Source organism: Myxine glutinosa, chromosome 11 (genome assembly GCF_964187855.1).
Source record: "Myxine glutinosa chromosome 11, kmMyxGlut1.1, whole genome shotgun sequence".
In the NCBI taxonomy this organism is placed as follows: domain Eukaryota; kingdom Metazoa; phylum Chordata; class Myxini; order Myxiniformes; family Myxinidae; genus Myxine; species Myxine glutinosa.
In genome coordinates this window covers 49820780-49844794 of record NC_136271.1, presented here as the reverse complement: position 1 = coordinate 49844794, position 24015 = coordinate 49820780, and the positions used below count along the sequence as shown (strand labels likewise).

At 44.0% G+C, this 24015-nt stretch overlaps 2 long non-coding RNA genes across 2 annotated transcripts; one reads left to right on the top strand and one right to left on the bottom strand.

The window, feature by feature from the left end:
- Nucleotides 1–816: 816 nt before the first annotated feature.
- LOC144894271 (uncharacterized) lies at nucleotides 817–1483 on the top strand. Its single transcript, XR_013624954.1, has 2 exons — nucleotides 817–1333; nucleotides 1447–1483. It is a non-coding gene; the product is annotated as an uncharacterized LOC144894271 (long non-coding RNA).
- A 6678-nt stretch (nucleotides 1484–8161) lies between these two features.
- LOC144888294 (uncharacterized) lies at nucleotides 8162–16772 on the bottom strand. Its single transcript, XR_013620890.1, has 3 exons — nucleotides 16552–16772; nucleotides 10843–10879; nucleotides 8162–8190 (listed from the first exon to the last, which is right to left on the bottom strand). It is a non-coding gene; the product is annotated as an uncharacterized LOC144888294 (long non-coding RNA).
- Nucleotides 16773–24015: the final 7243 nt, after the last annotated feature.

Here is a 24015-nt window from a genome sequence, read left to right as displayed (position 1 = left end):
CATTTTGGACGCTGCCGCAACTTACCCTTTTTCATTGAGGACATCAGACACCTATGTCGAATGTGCTCGGTGCTCGGTATGCGCTGAGTTGAAGCCGCGGTTCTATAAGCCGCCAGTTGGGACTCTCATTCAAGCGAGTCGACCGTGGGAACGGCTAAGCATTGATTTTAAGGCCTTACCCACGCAGAGCACTCTACGTTACATGTTGACCGTAGTTGATGAGTATTCACGTTTTCCGTTCGCATTTCCGTGCTCGGACATGTCCTCCGCCACGGTCATTCGCTGCCTGTGTCAGCTGTTTGTCATGTTCGGGTATCCGGGTTCGTGCATTCCGATCGTGGTGCTGCGTTTATGTCTCAGGAGGTACGGACCTTCCTCGTGGGGCTGGGGATAGCCGCCAGCCAAACTACTCCCTATCATCCTGAGGGGAATGGCCAGGTGGAACGATTTAATGGTGGAATCTGGAAGGCCGTCATGATGCGATTGCGTACACAGTCGATGGGGCTGCACCAATGGCCCCAAGCGGTGCCTGAAGCATTACACGCCCTTTGTATGTTACGATGCACGGCTAAGAAATAAACTTCGCACGAACGTTTGTTTCGCTTTCAGCGTCGCGGTGCCAGCGGACAGTCGCTGCCCGGTTGACTTGTCGATTTAGGCCCCGCGTATCTGAAGCGGACGGTACGACAGAGCAAGTATGAACCGACCATAGATTTGGTGCAACATGTGCAGGTGAATCCACAGTATGCGACCGTTTGGTTGAAGGATGGCCGTTTGTCGACCGTGTCGGTCCAACATTTAGCGCCGTGCGGGGAAAGGCCCGAGGGTGAGGGGCTCCGTCATGACAGGGGCACCGTGGATCCGATCGCCAAAGTTGAGGTGTCCGTGTCGGGAACCCCAAGGCCGGATCGGGCGGTGGGTGACAACGTGCCGTGACAGATGGAGAATGCTGGGGTAGCTTCTCCTGATTTGCCTTGTCCGACAGCTCCCGTGATCGAGTGCGGTTCGGTTAGCTAAAGTACTCGCACCGGCTGGGAATGTCGTCGACCCCAACGCTTGGGATTGTGACGAGTTGGTGGGATACCGACTGCAGTTGACATGATTGCTTGCTTTATATTTTATGCATTTATACTGTTAGTCTTGCGTTCTGGCTGAAACTTTAATGGTGGGTTAATGATCTGAAATTGTGGGTTGCATCTCCGAGCAGTGCCCTCCTCCCTGAATATATTACTGATGATGCAGTCCCTGAATCGACCGCGCGTCTTGGGGACAGCTTATAAACTACCTGTAAGCGAGGAGGGATTTCATTTCTGCTGTTGTGGTCTCCAAGTTGGTAAGGATGCTAATGACATGCCTGTGTACTCACATTGTCTTTGCATTGCCTCAGCATTAATGAAGGTTGGCTGGGAATGTTTGCTTATTTGTGCCTTATATTCTTCCCTCCAGATGTGTTGCATTCGAGTGAATAAAAGCTCACGTTGGAGTTTTTTCTGTGGACATCCTTGATTTTCACCATACCATGCACACACTCAAGGCACCCAGTGCCAGAGGCAGCAGAGCAACACCAAAACATCACTGAACCTCTTCTGTGTTTGACTGGAGGAATGAATGAATGATCGTTTTGTTTCGGCCATTTATAGAAAAAAACAAATTTTAAAAAACGATCATTCATTCATTCATTCATCTCATTCATTCCTACAGTCAAACATAAAAGAGGTTCGGTGATGTTTGACTGCAGGGAAGGTGTTTTTTTCTTTGAAGGCTTCATTTTGTTTTCTGTAAACAGAAATGAAAAATTTTGTGTAAAAATGAAATGAATAATTGTAAAAATGTAAAAATGAAAAAAATGAAATGAAAATATATATATAATTATATATTCTGTAAAATTTTGGCTTTACCAAAAAGTTCTAACTTGGTCTCATCTGTGCACAGGACATTATCCCAGAAGGATTTTTTTGACTTGTTCAAGTGTGTTTTGGCAAACTCCAGTCGGGCTTTCTTGTCTCTCTCTCAGCAGTGGGGTCCTCCTGGGTCTCCTACCATAGAACCCCCTTTCATTGAGTTGGCGACGGATGGTGCGAGTTGAAACTATCGTAACTTGTGTCTAAAGGTCAGCTTGAATCTGTTTGACAGTTGATCGAGGTGCTTTCTCCAGCATTCGAACAATCCTTTGCTGCAATCTTCGATCAAAGTTTCTCTTGTGGCCACCTCCAGGGAGGTTGGCTACAGTGCCATGGGCCTTAAACTTCCTGATAACATTGCGTATGGTGGACACATTAACATCAAGGTCTCTGGCGATGGACTTGTAGCCTTGAGATTGTCCATGCTTTGCTACAATCTTGTGTCTGACCTCCTCAGACAATTCTCTGGTATTATTTCTTTTCTCCATGCTCATCGCGGTGCACACAGTGACACAAAACAGCAGAATGACTCCTTTTCTCTATTCAAACTGGTTTAATGAGTGATTCTTATATTGCAGGTGAGTTCAGTTACTTTTTTAAAGGAATAATTAATACCATAGGTGAGTTCAATTCCAAAGTAAAGGAGAATCACCTGTTTGAAATCTAATTATTTCTAACAACCTCTAAAAGGTGCCAATAATATTGTCTGGGACATTTTAGGATTTCTGTGGGATAAGCTAAGATTTCGTAATTTTTCAGCTTTTTTTTTGTTTTGTTCCATTGTAAACCAAAGAAATACATACTGTATGTAGATACCAAAAGATTTTTTTAATTTCAACAATTTCCTGCACGAGATGTATTGGAATTTCACAAGTTAGGTGGTTTGAGACATTATTTGAAAAAAGTGCAAAGGTACCAATATTTTTGGTCACGACAGTATGAGGAAAAGAGAGTTGGGATGAGTGGACAGAAGTTGGTCCATGTTGGCGGACAGCGAGATGTAAATGGAGTCATCACTGTTTGGTGGACGGTACAACACACATAAACAAGAGGTGGAAGTGGAGGGGAACCGTAGACAGAGGTACCCATGGGGATGTGGTGGAGTGAGGAAGAGAGCTGGAAGAAAGGGCAGGATGAGGAGGACCAAAGGCTAGGTGGTGATGTGACGAGGCACAGTGATGAATAATATGAGGTGGGGTAGAGGATCGGAGGTGGAGGAATGATTTGGAAGAGAGATGGTTGTATTTCATTAATTGCTCCTTTTGTACATCTTCAGTGTCAACCCCTTCCCTGTCTATTCCCTCCTCTCCTACGAACCCTATCTCTTACCAGCGTCCCACTCCATGTCCCCTCCCTCCACTCCCTCCTGTCCCCATTCCATCACTACCTCTCCCTTTCAAAAACCCCCTCACCCCTCCCCTTCATTTCTCCCCCTCTTCCCTCCCCCCCACACCCCTCCCCTTAATTTCTCCCGCTCTTCCCTCCCCTTCAAAACTGTCGCCCCCACACCTCTCCCCTTCAAATCTCCCCCCCAACCCTCCCATTCAAATCTCCACCCTCTCCTTCAGAACTCCCCCCCCATACCCCTCCCCTTCAAACTCCCCCCTCACCCTCCCCTGAAAACCTCCACCCTCACCCCTCCACTTTCAACTCCCCCTAAAAACTCCACCCTCACCACTCCCCCTTCCCCTTAAACCCCCCCTGAACACCTCCCCTTAAAAACTCCATCCTCACCCCTCCCCCTCCCCCTTCAAGCCCCCCTTAACATCTCCCCTTAAAAACTCCACCCTCACCCCTCCCCCTCCCCCTTAGACCCCCCTTAACACCTCCCCTTAAAAACTCCACCCTCACCCCTCCCCCTTCCCTTCAAATCTCCCCTCTCACTCCTCCAATCCTCCTCCAAAGTTTCCTCTTAACTCACCCACAAATCTGCCTCCTCCCACATTCATCCAATGCAAACTGGGGTTGTTGAGATTTTCAAGTCAGAGATCCATTTGAAAACGTTAAAGGAGGGGTGATATAAAGGTGAGTTTAGAGATTGGAGAAGGGAAGAAATGTAAGAGATTTATTTTTTGAAATGGAATGATTGAAAGGGGGATTTGAAAACAGCCTTTGAAAAAGGAAGAAGAGTGAATTGCAATAAAAGGGATTAAACAACACGGAAGGAGGAAGGAGGAGGTATATATAAGCACTTGCTTAGTACGGGAGGAGTGATTCCTTTTTTCTTTGAAGGTTAAGTGAAAACAGATTTGAGTAAAAAAGAGAAAGGTTGAAAGCGATCGTGAAAGAGTTTGGTGATGCACTTCACAAAAAGAATGGGGATAGAAAGGTGACATCGTCCGGAGAAGGAGGAAAAGATGGAGGATGGGAGGGGCGAGACAACACGTGCTGTAAAAGGTTGGGAGAAGGAAAAGGTGAAAATAAAAGGGAGTGCAGAGAAAGGACGATCTTGGACACACAACGACTAATGAGGGAACCGGGTAGGCCTCAAAAAACACGGTACGAAAAATCCGACTAATCCTCCAAGCTCACAGTAAACACATAAACAGCAAAATAAACAGCAGAAAAATCGACAAAGCGATCGCGAGAACTCTGAGGATACCGGAGGAGTCCAAAGATCAGCACGACCGAGCTCAAGGAACCGGAACGTTGGTTGGTGGTTTGAACTTTGAGACAGGTATTAATTGTGAATTGGCACACCTGAGTAAGATGAAAATTACTTACGATGCGAACGAAGATCTATCAGATCCTGGAGCATTAAATGGATGCGTGTCGATATTTTCCACTCCTTCAATAATTTCTCCAGAAATGTGAAATAACCATTCATCTGTCGAAACACAAAAATATGTTTCTCAGTCAGTAAAACTAGAACGGCATTCAGTAGAGAGCATACCTGGGCCTGGTTGGCCACATCACTCAATGGTGAAGAATCACTAAAGAAATTAAATAATTCTCATATCGGAATCCATATTCAGATCTTCACCAAAATTAAATCGATTCTTCCTTGTCAGACACCCAACCGGTCCACCAAGTTTCGTCCAAATCCGTCCACAACTTTTTGAGATATCCTGCGATGTATCGTTTTTGGCCCAAAATACCAATGGTGAAGAATCACTTTAAAATTCTAGTAGCCGGATCCGAATCCGGATCTTCACCAAAATCTAATCATTTCGTACTTGTGACATATGCTACATCCCTGTCAAATTTTGTCCGAATCCATCACAACTTTTTGAGATATTTTGTTCACAAACAAACAAACAAATGAAAAATCACTCATTGAGCGACACTTGACAAAACAGAACAAAGTAAAATGGCATTCGGTAGAGCATCCTTTTGACCTCAAAAATAATTCGTGGTTGAATTCAGTGACCTGATATTCAAATCGTCTTCAAAGTTTAAGTTAATCGGATGAAAATTGACAATTTTAAAAATTTGGGCCTTTGCTGACCTTTTGGCCTATGTTGATCTTTTGGCCTATGTTGACCTTTTGGCCGATTCTGATCTCAAAAATAGTTGGTGGTTGAATTGAGTTAGCTGATATGTAAATCCTATTCAAATTTCAACTCAATAGGATTAAAATTGAGGATTTTAGAAATTTGAAATTTTTGTTGACCTTTGGCCTATGTTGACCTTTTGGCCTATGCTGATCTCAAAAATAGTTGGTGGTTGAATTCAGTGATCCGATATGAAAATCACATTCAAATTCCAAGTCAATCGGATGAAAATTGAGGATTTAAAAAATTTGAAATTTTTGTTGACCTTTGGCCTATGTTGACCTTTTGGCCTATGTTGATTTGAAAAATAGTTGGTGGTTGAATTCCGTGATCCGATATGTAAATCGTTTTCAAATTTCAAGTCAATCGGATTAAAAGTGAGGATTTTAGAAATTTGAAAAAAGTGGTTGACCTTTGGCCTATGTTGACCTTTTGGCCGACGCTGATCTCAAAATAGTTGGTGGTTCAATTCAGTTCGATGATATGTAAATCCTCTTCAAATTTCAACTTCATCCCAGCAGTTATGTTTACTTTGAAAATCCGTCTTGAGCTGCGTCACCTGCAATTGATTAAAACACATCAGCAATCATCGCACATCGAGGGAAACATTATCTTATGCTCTTTAGTATCTGTTATTCTGTGGTCAAAGGTCAGACAGTGTGGAGCAAGTCCCACATTGTTCGATAACGGTTGCTTACTTGTTGACGGAACTCAACATCCTGTTGCTCCTGCTTCTTTCGCTGTTCCTGGAGCTGCTGTTCCAATTCAGAATATTTGCTCTCCAGGCCCCGGATGTTTGAGGTCCATATCGTTAATGAGGAGAGAGGGGGAGCATCGGGTGCAGGAGAGGGGAGGGGAGGGGAGGAGGAGGTAGGAAGAGCAGTTGATCGTGTGTCAGAGATTACAGAAGAGTTCCAAGAAAGGGAAGGATGAGGATGAAAGGTTTGATGGTGATGGGATGAGGCACAGTGAGGGGTTCTTTGAGGGGACAGAAGGTTGGGGGAGGTGGAGGTATGAGATAGAAGGGAGATGAAGTCGGGAGGAGGCAGCTTTGAGGAGGTGGGAGGGGGGAGAATTGGAGAGGGAGGGGTTGGGGGGAGTTTTGAAGGGGAGGGGTTAGGGGGGAGTTTCGGAGGGGAGGGGCAAGGGGGGAGTTTAGAAGGGGAGGGTCAAGGGGGGAGATTTGTAGGGGAGGGGCGAGGGGGGAGTTTAGACCGTGGATGATTCATGAAAGACGAACATTGATAACAAATTGGGTTATTTGTGATTTCCGCGTCAGCGATCCGTTTAAGAACGACAGAGGAGGGGTGGAACGAATGTGAATTTAGATCATGGAGTGATTTGGAATCATAAGAGATTGAATTTTTTTTTGAAGTGGACTGAGATCGTTGCTCCCATTCCTCGAACTTCCTGTTCATTTCTTCCACTGCCTTTACAGTTTCGTTGTTTTTCAAGACCACTTCATCCCAGTCGTTGTCTTTACTTTGAAAATCCGTCTTGAGCTGCGTCACCTGCAAGTGATTAAAACACATCAGCAATCATCGCACATCGAGGGAAACATTATCTTATACTCTTTAGTATCTGTTATTCTGTGGTCAAAGGTCAGACAGTGTGGAGCAAGTCCCACATTGTTCGATAACGGTTGCTTACTTGTTGACGGTACTCAACATCCTGCTGCTCCTGCTTCTTTCGCTGTTCCTGGAGCTGCTGTTCCAATTCAGAACATTTGCTCTCCAGGTGTGAGCGATCCATCAAAAGTGCTTCAATCCGTGAAGTCATCTCATCCAATTGATTATCCGTTGATTTCACCTGCTGAGATACCAGCTCGACCTGTGCAGCAGAAACATGACAGTGTCACTGACAGGAATGTTTCTGTTTTCTGTTCTACATTCCAATGAATAGTCTTCCATTTGTAAATGTCTCACAAGGAGCACGACCCCTGCGAGGTGTTAAAACTCATTAAATCATGTGGAGGTGAACATGATGTTCACCCCATTGACATCTGTAGTCCCACATGCTTGATAACGGTTCCTTACTTGTTGGAAGCTCTCAACGTTCTTCTGTTGTTCTTCCTCATTCCATTGCCGTTGTTTCTGGAGCTGAAGTTGTACTTTTGGCAACTTGATCGAAACTTTTTCGAGTTCGTCTGAAAGGACCTTGTTTTTCACTGTGAACTCATTACCTTGTTCATCCTTCACGTCCAATCGTTGTGAAAGTGCATCAACCTGTGAGGTAGAAACATGACAGTGTCATCGACGAAGTTTCTTGTTTTCTATTCTACATAACCAGAAAGAAACCCAGTGACGGGTTTGAAAGAAAATTCAAGACCACACAGCTCACCATTACGCACTCCTTCTCATCATCAATCAAAAAACATCAATACATTATGGAGGTGTCCCTCTCAAGTCTAAACTAGAATCAACTCTGGTTAAAGGTGGAAGGTTCACATGGAATTTCACAAATTCCAAACAACGGTCTTGCATTTGTAAATGTCTCATTAGCAGCACGACCCCTGCGAGGTGTTCAATCTCATCAGAACACGTGGAGGTGAACATGATGTTCATCATCTTGGCATCTGTAGTCCCACATGCTTGATAACGGTTCCTTACTTGTTGGAAGCTCTCAACGTTCTTCTGTTGTTCTTCCTCATTCCATTGCCGTTGTTTCTGGAGCTGAAGTTGTACTTTTGGCAACTTGTTCGAAACTTTTTCGAGATCGTCTGAAAGGATCTTGTTTTTCACTGTGAACTGATTGACTTGTTCATCCTTCACGACCAATCGCGAAAGCAACTCGACCTGTGCAATAGAACACATTGCGTCATGAAGAGATGGAAATAACATAATGAAGAAACATCAATAAAGACTAGAACGGCACTCGGTAGAGCGCAAACCTCCGCCAGGCTGAACAGTTTATGTTTTGTATCCCACTGATAGGCCTGATCTGGATTCGGACCTGAACCAAAATCGAATTGGCTTGCTCTTGTCACTTAACCAACTCGTCCACCAAGTTTCGTCATAACTCGTCCATAACGTTTTTAAATATCAGGTTTTTATCGTTTTTCACCCAATCTCTCAATGGTGAAGAATCACTTAAAATTTAAATAATTCTCGTATCTGAATCAATATTCAGATCTTCACCAACAACGAATCGATTAATCCATGTCACACACCCAACCGGTCCTCCAAGTTTCGTCCAAATCAGTCTATAACTTTCTGAGACATCCTGCTATATGTCGGTTTTGGCCCTATCTCTCAATGGTGAAGAATCACTTTAAAAATTCCACTAGCCAGATCTGAATCTGGATCTTCACCAAAATCTAATCATTTCGTCCTTGTCATATACACTACCTCTCTACCAAATTTCGTTTGAATCCGTTCACAACTTTTTGAGATGTCTTCTTCACAAACAAACAAGAAATATGTCGTGCACAGCACGATACTTGCGAAATTCCTAAAATAAGTTGTTGGCCTATGATGACCTCAAAAATAATTTGTGGTTGAATTAATGACCAGATATGCAAACCCCACTTCATGTTTCAAGTTAATCGGATGAAAAGTGAGGATTGTAGAAATTTCGCCTATGTTGACCTTTTGGCCTATGTTGACCTCAAAAATAGTTGATGATTGGTTTCAATGACCAGATATGCAAATCCTATTTAGATTTCAAGTCAATCGGATTAAAATTGAGGATTTTAGAAATTTGATAAAGTTGGTCGACCTTCGGACTATGTTGACCTTTTGGTCGATTTTGATCTCAAAAATAGTTGATCGAATTCAGTTCACTCACATAAAAATCCTATTCAAATTTAGTCAATCTGATGAAAATTGAGGATTTTAAAAATTGGAAATGGTTGTTGACCTTTGACCTTTTGGCCTATGTTGACCTCAAAAATAGTTGGTGGTTCAATTCAGTTGGCTGATATTAAAATCATGTTCAAATTTCAAGTCAATCAGATGAAAATTGAGGATTTTAGAAACTTTAAAAATAAGTGGTTGACATTTGGCCTATGTTGACCTTATGATGTATGTTGATCTCAAATATAGTTGGTGGTTGAATTCAGTTCGATGATATGAAAATCCTATTCAAATTTCAAGACAATTGGATGGAAATTGGGGATTTTAGAAATTTGGCCTATGTTGACCTTTTGGCTAATGTTAACCATTTGGCCGATGTTGACCTCAAAAATACTTGGTCGTTGAATTCAGTGACCATATGTGCAAATCCTCTTCAAATTTCAAGACAATTGGATGGAAATTGGGGATTTTAGAAATTTGGCCTATGTTGACCTTTTGGCCTATGTTGACCTCAAAAATAGTTGATGATTGGTTTCAATGACCAGATATGCAAATCCTATTTAGATTTCAAGTCAATCGGATTAAAATTGAGGATTTTAGAAATTTGATAAAGCTGGTCGACCTGAGGACTATGTTGACCTTTTGGTCTATTTTGATCTCAAAAATAGTTGATTGAATTCAGTTCACTCAAATAAAAATCCTATTCAAATTTAGAGTCAATCTGATGAAAATTGAGGATTTTAAAAATTGGAAATGGTTGTTGACCTTTGACCTTTTGGCCTATGTTGACCTCAAAAATAGTTGGTGGTTCAATTCAGTTGGCTGATATGAAAATCATGTTCAAATTTCAAGTCAATCAGATGAAAATTGAGGATTTTAGAAACTTTAAAAATAAGTGGTTGACATTTGGCCTATGTTGACCTTGTGATCTATGTTGATCTCAAAAATAGTTGGTGGTTGAATTCAGTTCGCTGATATGAATATCCTATTCAAATTTCAAGTCAATCGGATGGAAATTGGGGATTTTAGAAATTTGGCCGATGTTGACCTTTTGGTAATGTTGACCTTTTGGCCTATGTTGACCTGAAAAATACTTGGTAGTTGAATTCAGTGACCATATGTGCAAATCCTCTTCAAATTTCAAGTCAATTGGATTAAAATTGAGAATTTTAGAAATTTGACAAATTTGGTGACCTTTGGCCTTTGTTGACCTATTGACCCCAAAAACAATAGGCTTCTTGCTTATTACAAACTCTACCGTTTGCTGAAGTTTTGTGAATGTCGGTTGAAAATTGTGATCTGTAGGCGATTGACAGACATTCAAACAGACAGACAGACTGACAGACAGAATACAGACAGAATACAGACAGAATACAGACAGACTGACTGACAGACAGACAGACAGACAGAGACAGAATAACGCACAAGACCAACCAATATAATGAGAAATCTTCGATTTTCGCAAGTAACAAACAAACAGACAGGGGTGAAAAGAACCTCCATGCACCTTCGTGGCGGAGGTAATAATAATTTTTCAAATGGAAGCAAAGATAATGATTAATTAGTGGAATTTAGTGGATTCAACTCTCCTTGTTGCATCTCTGCAACTTCCTTTTGTTGAAAGTTCTCCAGCAATGGCCGCTCTTTGTTTACCTTTTTTTTTTGTTCGTACTTCCGGCCACATTCAAAACTGCAGAAACAAAGACAAAGCTTGTGAGTTCGAGAAAAAAGTATGATTTTCAAAAGATGAAGAGCATGTTCCATTGTTATCGGATATAAAACATTGAGCTTGCAGGTAAGCCCAGTGTTGGCTTTACAGTTAAGATAACTGGCTGAAGATCTTAGGGTAATGAGTTTCAGCCCCCTGTTGAACCGTTAAATAGCACCAGGTGTGAGACTCAGCCTGTCATCCTTCCAAGGTCGGTAAAATAAGTACCGTACCCGATTACTGGAAACAGGGGGCACTGCATCAGTGGCATAGGTGCACTCCCAGCAATGATGCAACCAACACCCACAGGCTGCATACAAAAGAATAACAAGAAGAAAAAGACATAAAATGTCAGAGGTCCCGTGCTTTTACTAATGTTGCTGTACAGAGTTGAAGGTCGCCAGTCAGCCACCTTTGATCGAATTACAAACCAAGATGTTCTACATATGTATTCTCTCATATATTGTCTTTGTACCGAGTTTGAAGAAAATCGGTCCACGCATGTCGAGAAATGGTTGGGGTCACGTTTAAGAAGCAAATTGGCTGCCAGTCGGCCATTTTGGATCTGATCTTGAAAAATAAAAGACAGCCACATGGAAGCCATCATTCATGATATGTGTGCCAAGTTTGAACTACATGGGTAAATTCAAGTCCGAGAAATGGTTGGGGACGTGTTCAGCATCGGGTTTTTTACAACTAAAATGGCCGCCAGTTGGCCATCTTTGTTCACATCGCGAAACAAAATGATGTGCACATGGATACCATGATGTATTGTTTTTGTGTCAAGTATGAACAAAATCGGTCCACACCCTTCCGAGATATGGTTGCAGACGGATGGACAGATGGATTGATGGACGAGACCGAATCCATAACCCCCATTTTGGACGAAGTCCAGCAGGGGCTAATGAAGCTCTTATCTCCCTCTGAAGGCTCAGACTTCATTATGAGCAGTTGGAGGTTTCACCAAAATAATTGTTCCTGCTCTTCCTCATCCCTTTTCCTCATTTACTCTTCCTTGCTTTTCCTCTTCCAAAATAATAAACCGAGGCCATTATTGTTAATTAAGCAAAAAATTACCTGGAACAGAGAGGATCTGTTCAGGTGGCTGGTAGGATGGCTTCGAGGTAAGCACACTCACCTCCAAGCTCTCAAGAGACTGTTGCCTGTGGGACCCCCCTCTGAACCTGTATGGAACTCCATGTATAGCAAGCTCATAAGTAAAAGATCTGGTGATCTCCAATGGAGACTGATCCACTGGATAGTCCCCTCCAATAAGTTAATCAACCATTTCTCTCCTACATCCACATGTTGCCCATTCTGCATATGTACGGAGGACGTGTTCCACGCCTTCATTAATTGTGTGAGATTGGTTCCTTTGTTTCGGTGGTTTAATCTTGTGGCACACAGAATGAAGGTTGTTTTCTCGTTGCGTTCTTTTATTTTCGGCTTTAATGCCAAGTCAAGCAAGGAAAATATGTTAATGAGGTTTCTTGTCGCAACAGCCAAGCTGGCAATATATCTCTCAAGAAGGGAGAAATTGAACGGTAAACCTGCCGGGGAATGCAATGTAATGTTGTTTTTCAATGCCCTCGTGTCAGCAAGACTTAAACTAGAGTTTTGTTTCTATAAGGATGCAAACAATCTTGATGAATTCACCAATACTTGGTGTCATGAAGGGTTGTGTGAGGTTCGTGAGAACCAACTGGTAATATTTTTGTAGGTTGTATAAAGTTAATGGTTTATTTTGGCAAATTGTGTGCCGTGATACTTCTGTAACCTTTTCGTTTCATTGCTTTTTCATGTATTTATGATTGGTGTGAAGATATAAATACATTTTTTTGTATTATTTTGATAATAAAAGGACTTCAAAAGTCAAAAAAGTCTCTTTCAATCTGTGTACCGTCCCTTGGATGGATGTTAAACTGGGCGTGCCGTCTACCGGCATTCGTTGATGGACGGTAAAGATCCCATGGTGTCCTTAATGAAGAGCGGACATCCCCCGGCTAACCCCATCATAATGTTGGAATAACAGTGGCCATTATAAGAAGAAATGGAGAAGACAGGATTTATTCAGGAGAGTGATCTGAGGGAGTATTCTGATGAAAGACGGAATGATAGTGTTGTGGAAATGGTTCATAGGGGTTAATATTAAAAGCTGAGCAATAGTTATTTACATATTGTATGTATTAGCATAAGAGTGAGGCAATTATGCATCGATATTCGTATAGAAAGCTGTAGCCTTCCCTCCTAATGTTTTTTTTATTGTTTGTTTGTTTTGTTGTAAACAAGATCGAGGCTCGTGTGAGAGCGAACAACAATCACAAAAAAAAAAAGGATCACACAAAACATACAATAATGGGAGTGGGAGATAAGATGGGGAGATAAAGGGAACAACTCAAGTACAACAGCAGAGAACAGGGACATCAGCAGATGTGGGGAGGGGAGGAAGGGGGAGGGGGGAGAGGGCTTGGGGGGAGGAGGCATGGGAAGGGGGAGGGGGGGTGGGAGATGTATAAAACACATGGACACTGCTCGGACCTCCAGGAAAGAAGTCGGCATTTCAAAAAAGTGGATCTGGGATGAATTAGCGGGGGTAGAAAAGATCAAGGTTTTGGATGGTGGAAGATAAGAAATGGTGGTGAACAGCTGTTTTAAAGACCTGGAGGGAGGAGTGGGATTGAAGCAAGTGAGGGAGTTTATTCCAGAGGCGGGAGTAAAGAGGAATGAAAGAGTGAAGGTGAGCAGAGGGTCTTGATTTTGGCAATTTCACCAGAAGAGGGTTGCTGGCAGATCTTGTGCGACCTGCAGGAATATTTGGGGGACAGAGCACAAACAGAGCTGGGGGAGCCAGGCTGGATAGGAGTCGGTAGAAGACAGAAAGACCACCTACCTGCCTGCGGTGAATGAGTGAAAGGCCCTCACAATCAGCTTCATTGCGGGAGATTCCAATGATTCTGAAAGCTTTGTTCGCTGTTGTTCGCTCCAAGCCAGGTGTGAGGCAGGAGCACCAGCCCAGAGGAGAGAACAGTATTCCATTGAGCTGTGGATGAAAGCCTTGTATGTGCTGAGGAGCTCAGGTGTGGCAAGGAAGGACTTCGCACTGCGGAGGATGCCCAGTCGGCGACTGGCTTTGGAGGCCAGCTTGGAAATGTGGTTTTCCCAGGAAAGATCATGGCAGATAGTGAGACCCAAAAGCTTGAGTGACAGAACTTCTTGGAGACGATTGTTGAGAAAATAGATGGGAGGGTTGTCCAGTCGGTCTTTTCGGAGAGACATCGTAAGAGTGTGAGATTTGTCCGGATGGAAAGACATGTTCCACTTGTTTGACCAGTCTGTGATTTTGTCCAGGTTTGCAGAGAGTGAGGAGGCTGCAGACTGCCGATCTGAGGGATTAAAATAGCTTTTCCCTTAAATTCCTGATTAATGTACTTTCCTTTGTAATCTGTCCGACATGTGTTTTAAGAGAGAATTCTGCCTCACACAGGCACAGGTTTTGGTGGGAGGGGGAGTCCCGGATATTTTCCCTGAACACTTGAGGATGGGTCAAGAGGATCAGGGAAGGGGCTCCCCCCTGATTAATGGCTGAACGACCAATATGTGCCACAGGGTGTAGCCAAGTGACGGAATATGGTGGGGCGTGCACCAAAGGGATAAAGATGGGTGCAATGCAAAAGGGCACCGGAAGGATATGCACCTTGGTCTACGTTGTGGAAGCTTTTCTCTTTGTTCACGGTCTCACTTCAGACACATCCTGCCACATCAGCACTTCCCCACCCGAAGCCTGCAGTCCTGCCTGTAATCTCCTGAGGTCCCACCTGCAGCTCTCCTCCATCGTGCCTGCCTGAATACGATCTGACCTCGGCACAAGACCGAACTTGCTCCCCGCCATCTCACATCTTTCCCTCTGGGACTTGCTGTACTCGAACGAGCACATCGACGGTATTTTCAGTCTAGACTTGGTGTGTCTTAAGGTCTTATCGTTAGCTAATCATGGACCTATCGTACGACCCCCCATGCATGTGGTGTATAATAGTTGTATAGTAATTGTACAGCCATTGATTAATTTCGTTATCCCTCCCCTGTTGTTTAAGAGACTTTACAAAGTAACTGGGTCTCTGTCGAGTGATTTGAGCTGCCCTGATCATAAGCCACAGCATGGCTCTTGGTCATCCGTGAAAAGACCGATTGTGTTCAGGAGCGACTCGCGTCCCATACAAAATGTACCCCCGCATCCGGCGCAGCAAAACTGCTCATGCCGCCAATCAGTGCTGGGCACGAGGAACGTACCAGCACGTTGCTCTACCGGCTCAACCATTTCACCAAAGTGCGGTGGAGAGCCATCTAAGCCCTCCACTCTCGTCGGGGCGTCTGAACCGGCATGACCACTTTAATCGTGGTTCGTCGGGATTCGGACAGGGAACTGGCCCGGGCCAGCCGATTGTAACATTATTTCATGTTTCCACGACAGGTTTGACTGGTGAGTGAATGTCACCTTTCAAGGAGGTCCATGATCTGGTACTTCCTGTTGTCACTGGACCAGACCTTCGTTTGTCAGACTTGATTATTCGTAAGAATTTTATGTAACTCGTTTCAAATTTCCAAGCTATCTTGTCCCCTTGGATGAAGGCATTGTAAATACTAGGGCATGCCCGTACTATATATATATCTAAAAGTATATCCCCCCCCCCCCTCTATTTACATGCAATGGTTTGGTCCAAAGCTAACGGCTTGCGAGTACGGTGACAACCCCCCCCCCTCTATTTACATGAAATGGTTTGGTCCAAAGCTAACGGCTAGCGGAGTTTGGTAAAGAAATCGCCATAGCGTGCACAAATGCGCAGGAAAGCGAAAGAATCGCAAATTAGTTTTAATTAGTTTTAAAACATAGTTTAACGCCAACATAGCGGCAACATAGTTTGCCAACGTGAAATAAATGAATACGCTCTCAAATGTGCCAAAAAAAAAAAAAAACGCTACCCGTACGCTCTACCCCGCCCGTACGCCCGTAAACAAAAAAAACAACGCTCTTCGCTTCCGCCCTTCGCTCTGACTGAATTGGGAGAAATAATGCGCATAAGAAATCGAGAAATTATTATTTTCTCCGGAAGAAATCGAATTACGTACCGTAATGGCGCACGCGCTGGGCTCAGCATCAGCTCGCTCTCACATCGGCCACGCCTACGCAATAACGCGTTCTGTGATTGGATGCCGGAAGTGCAGTCCTCACTGTCCGGAAGGTCGTATATCGCAGTTACGATGAATCGCAAATTAGTTTTTATTAGTTTTAAAACATAGTTTAACGGCAACATAGTTTGCAAACGTGAAATAAATGAATACGCTCTCAAATGTGCCATCCGAGGCAGAGTGTGTCCGCCACGTTCGGCACACGCGATAGCTCGCTGCTCTCTGATTGGTTGAATCGTTTTTTGGACATAGCTCGGTAAGTAATTGTCCGATTAATATGAAACCTTGAAAAGGCACATCCTCGGGTCCCCAGCAATATACCTGGCAAGTTTCAAGTATATCGGACCGGTAGTTGTCGAGAAACAGCGGTCACAGACATACAAACAAACAAACAAACGTACAAACAAACATACACACAGAGATTACTGGAATTATAGATAGATTGATGAAAAGTCACTCGTGTTCTTTACCAGTGCTTGCAGGGCTTCTTTTTCCGGTGTCTATTCTTCCTGAACCAACACCATGGTCCAAATGAAATTACCCATATTAATAATAATAGGGCAGATGCGATGAACGCGACATCGCAAATCTTGGGCATCACTCCTTCCTCGACAGCATGATTCTGGAAAATCCATGGAAAATAGACAAGGGCAGGTACAAGACAAAAGTTTATTTCATTTGAAATTAAACTAAACAATATTTTTACAACTAGTACACCCGCTCACTTCGGCAGAGGAAAAAGGGTTATTCCTCTTTGGGGTATGTAGATTGCAGTAGATCTATGGTCGGATCTCAAGAACATTGGGTGTGTGTTCATTTACCAAGTTTCTTGTCAAGAGATCGCCAAATGGTTTAAGCATTTGAGCAAGCACTCCATCCAAAACCGTTAAGGAATGGCTGGATTGGCAAGCGCTAGCTAGCTGCTTGGTAAAGGAGCACAACCTGAGCTTGTCCCTTTCAGTTTCGTATCAAACAGCAGGAGCAAGTTTCAAAAGTTCGCTACGAAAAATGTCACGGTAGCGGCAGAAAGGGCCATGTTATTAACCCAACATATGTGGGTTATATAGAGCACAGTAGATCTTTGCTCAGTTCTGCAAGTAAACCTAACTTCACGGATGTCGGGATTCCTTCAAATTTCTTCATTTAGTGTTATAAAGAGCATTAGCGACTGTTTAAAAAGCTAAGCATATGTGTTTGAGGTCTTTAATATTTTTACTTCCTGCAGAAGCCGTTGCTCCCACGGAAACGCCATTATAACTATATAAACATCGATATATATATCGATATACACGTCATCACTGCAACATAAACGCCTTGGGGAAGTGGGACAATATTAGTATTAATATTGTTTTGTAATAACATTAACAATATGCGATTATCATTAATTTTGTTATTAAAAGCGTCTTTGGAAAAACTCTGCATTAAATCTTCTTCTTTGGACGAACGCCATGAAAAAGCGAATTTAACATTGATATACACCTCAACACTTACCCCATTGACGGCAATGGCGGGGAAAACCCGCTCGGGGAAGAAACCCCCCTTGGAAGGGGGCAAATGAATGCGCTACAACCATCATTATGTAATCCTTCGTCATCCTGTCAAGTTTGGTTGAGATTGGATAAGTAACGACGGAATGTATTGGCGTCAAACATTCATCAGACAGACAGACACGAAATGGCGTATTTTAGAATGCTTATTTTACAAAATCCCTTTTCGAAGACAACTCTTGGAATCTTCGATTTCTCCAAAAAGTGATTTCAGATAACATAGCCAATGTGAGAGGATTGGCCAATCAGTGGGACCTCATGAGATACCAGTGGAAGTCTGGACCTGCCTCGGTGAATATGAGGTTCAGGTGTCCAATAAACGGTTTAACTGTTATTATATGAGAGGAAATTCCAAAGGAATGGAGGGAAAGCATTCCAGTTTCTATATTTAATCGTCCAGTTGAAGATAATAGAATATATTTTGAGAAAATGTCCCAAACTGATCATGAAAAATGTACCAAACAAATATTTGAATCACACCTGATGGTTCACTCACACCTTCCACGGCTATTTCGACCAATCGAATTCCCTCTCGAATCAAAAAACAAGACAAAGTCAACGTGGGATTCAGCACCTCGCACCTCATGTTAGCTCTTCCAATCCATCAAACAAAACGGTATTTACACCTTATTATCTCTTACAATCCTACTTACCTGCTGCCATGGTCGGAATGTCACCGAAGAAACAAAAATGAAAATGGCGGCTTGAAGTAACATCGTCACTCGGGAACACCAACTCACGAAATGAGAATTCCCATTGTGACCTCGAACAAGCAATCACCCTGACGTCACAATACACCAACGGACCGTGGCTCCACCCCCTAATTTGCATCCCTCACATTGATCGTCCCGATCTTCACGTGTATAATTATTTATTTATTTTTGCTCCGATTAATCTCTTTCGGAGAGAACCACGTGACCCAAGGTTTATGAACAACGCGGTCTTTGTTCCTCCAAATCTTTTAGACGAACGAGGACAGGATTTTTAAAACGTTCAGTTTGATAAGTTGGGACACAACAGACATGTGTGTGTTCCTTTCATTTATGTTATTCATGACAAAGCTTGGAATAAAGGTGCTTGCAGTGAGTAATGGTGCACGGTATTATTCGTTTATGTATCTTTGTGACAAGTTTGAAACATCGGGGCAATACCTCTGGCGCTCACCTGGTGGAATAAACAGTATACTGCACTGACTAAAGGTATTTTAAACCAATTTCAATGGTTGCTCGAACACAGGGCAGAAGGTAGAATCATACTAACATAATCATAAGACTTCAAAGAAACAAACAAAAAAAATACCTATTTTGGGGGGCAACCCTCCCCCCCTCCGTGTATAATACCGTGCACCCCCTCCCCTCCCTCTCCCACCACACGTACCTCCTCAGACTCCAATTTTTCCAATGCTTTGAGCAAACGTTGGTACATCACGGATGATGACGGTTGTGGTAAAGTTTCATCAGAATTGCAAATGTAGTTTCTGAGAAGAAAGCAAATACCTATTTTGGGGGGCAAGCCCCCCCCCCCTCCACCATATACCACCTTAGACCCCGATTTTTTTAATGCCAGGAACAAACTTTGGTACAACACAGGTGATTAAGGTTGTGGTCAAGTTTAATCAGAATTGCAAATGTAGTTTCTGAGAAGAAAACAAATACCTATTTTGGGGGCAACCCCCCACCCCCATAGATCCCTTGGACCCCAATTTTTTTTTAATGTCGTGAACAAACTTTAGACACAACACAACAAATATCATTTGTGCCAAATTTGATCGCAATCCCATCAGCAGTTTCGGAGAAGAAGTTTCAAGTGTTTGCAGATGGACGGACTGATGGACTGACGGACTGACGGACGGACGGACTAACGGATGGACTGACGGACGGACGGAGGGACTAATGGACGGACGGACTGACGAGCGGACTGACGGACTGACAGGCTGACGGAGTGACGGGCGGACGGATGGGCGGACAGACTGACGGTCGGATTGACGGACGGACTGACTGACGGACGGACTGACGGACGGACGGACTGACGGTCGGACTGATGGACGGACGGACTAATGGACGGACTGACTGACGGGCGGACTGACGGTCTGACTGACTGATGGGCTGATGGGTGGACAGACTGACAGGCAGACGGACTGACGGACGGACTGACGGACGGACTGATGGGCGGACTGACGGACTGTTGGACGGACGGACGAATGGACGGACTGACGGGCGGACGGACTGACGGACTGACGGGCGGACGGACGGACGGACTGACGGATGGACGGACTGACGGACTGACGGGCGGGCGGACGGACGGGCTGGCAGACGGACTGATGGACGGACTGATGGACGGACTGACGGGAGGATGGGCGGATGGACTGACGGACTGACGGGCGGACGGACAGACTGACGGACTGATGGACTGACGGACGGATGGACTGACGGCTGGACGGGCTGACGGAAGGACGGACGGACGGCTGGACAGGCTGACGGAAGGATGGACGGACGGACTGAAGGGCGGACGGTCTGGTGGACGGATGGATGGATGGACTGATGGACTGACGGACGGTCGGACTGACGGAAACGGACTTATGGACCGAAGGGCGGATGGACTGACGGACTGATGGATTGATTGGGCGGACGGACTGACGGACTGACGGACGGACTGACTGACGGACAGACGGACGGACGGACTGACAGACTGACGGACGTACGGACGGATGGACGGACTGATGGGCGGACAGACTGACGGATCCATCCAACCGAACGATACATCCATCCACCCCAATCCATCAATCCACCCATCCATCCACCCCATGCATCCACCCCATCCATCCACCCATACACCCCATCCATCCATCCATCCACCCCATCCATCCATCCATCCACCCATGCATCCATCCATCCACCCATGCATCCACCCCATCCATCCACCCCATCCATCCATCCATCCCATCCACCTATCCACCCCATCCATCCACGCATCCATCCACCCCATCCATTCATCCATCCACCCATCCATCGATCCATCCACCCATGCATCCATCCATCCACCCATGCATCCATCAATCCACCCCATCCATCCACCCATCCATCCATCCACCCCATCCATCCATCCATCCACTCATCCATCCACCCCATCCATCCACCCACCCATCCATCCACCCCATCCATCCACCCCATCCATCCATCCATCCATCCACCCCATCCATCCATCCACCCCATCCATCCATCCATCCACCCCTTCCATCCACACCATCCATCCATCCATCCACCCATCCATCCAGCATCCATACATCTAGCATCCACCCCATCGTAATTTTTTTGCATATCATTACATATCGACATAAGAACCAACCCCCGTCTCCAACCAAAACCATCACCATCGTCATTGTTTAAGGCTACATTGATTTTACACTGGATGTACTCCCAGAGTTCCGGGACCCCCCCGCCTTCCCCATCTCCAAGTTTTCTGTGCAGTTTTTGGGATCCCTGCACAAGTCCTAAAGTGGGGGGAGGGGTTTTTGTAAAATGTATTCTTTGAGACCTCCACCCTCCACCTGTGCGTCGCATTACCATGGATATTTCGATCGCGATTCCCCAGTATCTATATTATAATAGCCGTAGATGATTCTGTCTGTCTGTCTGTCTATCTGTTGGGTGTCTGTCCGGGGTGTGGCTTACTCGGTTTGCAGAGTAGCTCCACCCATAGCTCCACCCATTCTGGGAGTGGCTATAAACAAATATCCACCATTTTATTAACTCGCATAGCTTTGAGTCCTGTTTTGTAGGCCCGTGGTGTCTTGCTCTCCCCCAGTTTTATTTCAAATCAAATTCGATAAATCATTTCATTTTTCACAGTCGCTAACATAGTTTTAGACTCGGTTGAAAAAAAACGGGAAGAAAATCCGATGAAAGTTGCCGTTTATAGAACGAAATGAATTCTCAAAGGCCTGTAACTTCAAGGCCATTGAGTCTCTCTCACGCCTTTATCTCCAATCTAACTCACCATATGATTTCATTTTTATCGATGGTTTTACTTTTAGACTCGGTGTCAGCAATAATTGAGAACAATCCACACACGCGGGAAAATGCAGAGATATATTTTTAAAAATCGCGTCATGGTGTATCATACACCGCCCAACATGACACCGCCGGCAATGTGTCGATATATATTAAAAATTCGCTTTTGCTTTTCCGTTATGATATATTACTATTTCGTTTGATGATAGTCGTCACAAAAACGTCAACAATGATGCCGACATATATTTCTTCGTTTTTATTTCATTCAACATATTAGCCGGAAGTAAAATATGTTTCAGGAAATTACCGAGAGATATTTCTTCGTTTTTTTTATTAGTTATGTGCGCATACACTTTAAATAGGTTTATTTGAAATCTTTAATTTTCCACAAACATTCCACACACGCGGGAAAATGCAGAGATATATTTTTTAAAATCGCGTCATGGTGTATCATACACCGCCCAACATGACACCGACGGCAATGTGTCGATATCTATTTTAAATTCGATATATCATTTCATTTTTCACAGTCGCTAACATAGTTTTAGACTCGGTTGAAAAAAAACGAGAAGAAAATCCGATGAAAGTTGCCGTTTATAGAACGAAATGAATTCTCAAATGCCTGTAACTTCAAGGCCATTGAGTCTCTCTCACGCCTTTATCTCCAATCTAACTCACCATATGATTTCATTTTTATCGATGGTTTTAGAGTCGGTGTCAGCAATAATTGAGAACATTCCACACACGCGGGAAAATGCAGATATATATTTTAAAATCGCGTCATGGTGTATCATACACCGCCTAACATGACACCGACGGCAACGTGTCGATACATATTAAAAATTCGATATATCATTTCATTTTTCACAGTCGCTAACATAGTTTTCGACTCGGTTGGAAAAAAACGGGAAGGAAATCCAATGAAAGTTGCCGTTTATAGAACGAAATGAATTCTCAAACGCCTGTAACTTCAACTTCAAGGCCATTGAGTCTCTCTCACGCCTTTATCTCCAATCTAACTCACCATATGATTTCATTTTTATCGATGGTTTTGGACTCGGTGTCAGCAATAATTGAGAACATTCCACACACGCGGGAAAATGCAGAGATATATTTTTAAAAATCGCGTCATGGTGTATCATACACCGCCCAACATGACACCGACGGCAACGTGTCGATATATATTAAAAATTCGCTTTTGCTTTTCCGTTAAGATATATTACTTTTTCGTTTGATGACAGTCGTCACAAAAACGTCAACAATGATGCCGACATATATTTCTTCATTTTTATTTAATTCAACATTATTAGCCGGAAGTAAAATATGTTTCAGGAAATTACCGAGAGATATTTCTTCGTTTTTTAAAATTAGTTATGTGCGAATACACTTTAAATAGGTTTATTTGAAATCTTTAATTTTCCACAATATAATTTACTTGCCATTTATCATTTGATGATTACGAGACAAATTCCTCTTGAGGATCGTGACAATTCATGCGCTGCGTGGAAACTTCTATTTCCAAAATGAATGAGACGATCGATGAAGAACGCAGACTTGAACAGGATGCAGCAAGAAAACGAATGAGACGGGCGAACGAGTCCATCGACGAACGTCAATGCAAACTTGCGGGGTCACCCGTGGGAATCCCACGGGCATGGATGTGTGTGACATTTCGACATATTGAGTTAGATGCTGCACATTCATTTTTACAAAATGGTTACTGGCAAGTCATCAGATCCAGAAATGGTGTAAAAACCACCGTTTAGAGGCCATTTTTCCCCGCAAAGCGGGGGTTGGCCTTTTCGGGGACCGTGGTAGTTGTTGTTTTTTTGTCCCCTTTTTGAAGCAATGTTTTACGGCCGGATGCCCTTCCTGACGCCAACCCTTTTTGCCGCCTTCAACGACAAACAGGGAATTACCAGTGAACTGGTACTCAATTAGCCGACCTCGGAAGGATGACAGGCTGAGTCAACCCCCCTGGCATTAATTCGGCGATCGACCGAGATTCGAACCCAGGATCCTAAGCCGGCACCCTAGCCGCTAGCCCAACACCAGAAATGGTGTCATGAACACAATTTATTTACGCACAAGCACAAAAGCAAGACGGGCCGATTTCCGATTCCGACGGGCCGACGGGCGAGACGGGCCGATTTCCGATTCCGACGGGCCGATTTGGAGCAAGAAAAAGAACGAGACGGGAGAAAAAGGAGAGAAACGAGACGGGGAAAGCCGATTGGAGAGGCGAGTGAGGCGCGATTGGAGAGGAGTGTGAGGCGCGATTGGAGAGGAGTGTGAGGCACGATTGGAGAGGAGTGTGAGGCGTGATTGGAGAGGAGTGTGAGGCACGATTGGAGAGGAGTGATTGGAGGGGAGTGTG